Source organism: Phascolarctos cinereus, unplaced genomic scaffold (genome assembly GCF_003287225.1).
Source record: "Phascolarctos cinereus isolate Bilbo 61053 unplaced genomic scaffold, phaCin_HiC Scaffold_5;HRSCAF=322, whole genome shotgun sequence".
Classification (NCBI taxonomy): domain Eukaryota; kingdom Metazoa; phylum Chordata; class Mammalia; order Diprotodontia; family Phascolarctidae; genus Phascolarctos; species Phascolarctos cinereus.
The window spans coordinates 259028738-259031484 of record NW_027555958.1 but is presented as its reverse complement, the minus strand read 5'-3'; positions in this window follow the sequence as shown (position 1 = coordinate 259031484).

Genomic DNA, 2747 nt, shown 5'->3' with positions numbered 1-2747 from the left:
AAGGGCGGGGTAGGGGCGGAGCGCGCAGGCTTAGTAAAGGATTGGCGAAGCGGGGGACCGGGGGAGGGCGCAGTGGCACGTGCTGGAATGGAAGAGTCAGAGTCTGGGCCCCTTCACCCTCCTGGGGGACTCCTACCATTGTTGAGTAAAAATAATCTAGTGAAGCCAACTAATTCAAAAGCTGTTTCCTACTCAGTTTCTGCAGAGAAATTCATGCATTCATTCCTTACAACTGAATAGGCATTTTATGCCTTTTAAAAAATACATATTTTATTGCACTGATCCACTACTCTATTTCTTAGCCAGTACCAAACAATTTTGATGATTGCTGCTTTATAACACTATTTAAGATTGGGAATGGCTAGGCCACCTTCCCCTGCATTTCTTTTCATTAGTTCCCTTGATATTCTCTGGACATTTTGTTCCTAAAAATGAATCTTGTTATTATTTTTTCTAACCCTATAAAATAATTTTTTGGTAGTTTGATTGGTATGGCACTGAATACATAAATTAACTTAGGTAGAATTGTCATTTTTGTTATATTAGCTCGGCCTACCCATGAGCAAATGATGTTTTCCTGATTATTCAGATCTGACTTTATTTGTGTGAAAAGTGTTTTGTAATTGTGTTCTTATAGTTCCTGGGTTTGTTTTGGGAGGTAGACGCCTAAATATTTTATAATGTCTACAGTAACTTTAAATGGAATTTCTCTTTCTATCTCTTGCTGTTGGGCTTTGCTAATAATATATAGAAATCCCGGTAATTTATGTGGATTTATTTTATAGCCTGCAACTTTGCTAAAGTTGTTTATTATTTCAAGTAGTTTTTTTACTTGATTCTCTAGGATTCTCTAACTATATCATCATATCATCTGAAAAGAGTGATAGCTTTGTTTCTTCTTTGCCTCAGTATTCAAGATACAGTAGTCAATGACTATAGTAATCTATTATTTGTTAAACCCAAAGACCCCAGCTTCTGGGATAAGAACCCACTCTTTGAAAAAAAAAATGGAAAAGAGTATGGCAGAAACTAAGCATAGATCAAAATCTCACACCATATACCAAAATAAAGTCAAAATGGGTTCATGATTTAGATATAAAGGCTGATACTAAGCAAACTGAGAGAGCAAGGAATAGTTTACCCATCAGATTTATGGAAAACAGAAGAATTCATGACCAAACAGGAGATAGAGAACATTATGAAAAGTAAAATGGATAACTTTGATTACATTAAATTGAAAAGTTTTTGCACAAACACAGCCAAGATTATAAGGAAGGTAGAAAATTGGGAAAGAATTTTTACAACCAGTCTCTCCGATAAGAGACTCATTTCTAAAATATATAGAGAATTAAGTCAAATTTATAAGAATACAAGTCATTCCCCAATTGATAAATGGTCAAAGAATATGAACAGGCAGTTCTCAGATGAAGAAATTTAAAGCCATCTGCAGTCATATGAAAAAATGCTCTAAATCACTATTGATTAGAGAAATGCAAATCAAAACAACTCTGAGGTACCACATCACACCTATCAGATTGGCCAACATGACAAAACAAGAAAATGATAAATGTTGGAGAAGATGTGGGAAAATTGGAATACTAATGCATTGTTGGTGGAGTTGTGAAATGATCTGGAGAACAATTTGGAACTATGCCCAAAGAGCTATAAAAATGTGCATACCCTTTGACCCAGCAATAGCACTTCTAGGGCTATATCCCAGAGAGATCATACAAATGGGAAAAGGACCCACATGTACAAAAACATTTGTAGCAGCTCTTTTTGTGGTGGCGAAGAATTAGAAATTAAGAGGATGTCCATCAATTGGGGAATGGCTGAACAAGTTGTGGGATATGAATGCAATGGAATACTATTGTGCTATAAGAAATGATGAGCAGGCAGACTTCAGAAAAACCTGGAAAGATCTGTATGGTCTGATGCTGAGTGAAGTGAGCAGAACCAGCAGAACATTGTACACAGCAACAGCCACATTTTGTGATGACTAGTATTGATAGACTTAACCCTTTTCAGCAATACAAGGATCTAAGACATCTCCAAAGGCCTCATGATGGAAAATGCTATCCACATCCAAAGAAAGAACTATGGAGTTTGAATGCAGATGGAAGCATACTATTTGCTATTTTTTTTCTTCTGTTGTATTTTGTTTCCTCTTTCTGGTGGTTTCTCCTATTAGTTCTAATTCTTACTTACAACATCACTAATGTGAAAATATGTTTAATAGGAATATATATGTATAGCCTATATCAGATTGTGAGCCATCTTGGGGAGGGAGGTGGGGAACGGAGGGAGAGAAAAATGTAAAACTCAAAAGCTTATGGAAGTGATTGTTGATAATTCAAAATAAATTAAAAATATATATATATTTTTTATTTTCAATTCACAGAACAAAACAAGCATTTCCATAACACAGTACAATAAAAACATGATTGCACGCAAAACGGCAAATCTACCATGTAGAACTTGATATTCCTTCCAAATATACAACAGTTGTCATGTGTGAGAAATTACTCATTCAGACTCAGGAGGGATGAAGTTAAAAACACAGTTTATTACACAGTTGCAAAAGGTGGTATCCTATTGAATAGGCATACCCACCAAAGCAGTAGTTCACTATTTATTTCTAATCCCAGCCACAAAATCTCTCCTCTGTTTCCTCATTGGCTGAGTACTCCAGAATGTACACTTTTGGGCACACCTATTACACACTACTCCTTGACACGTCCTCCTTC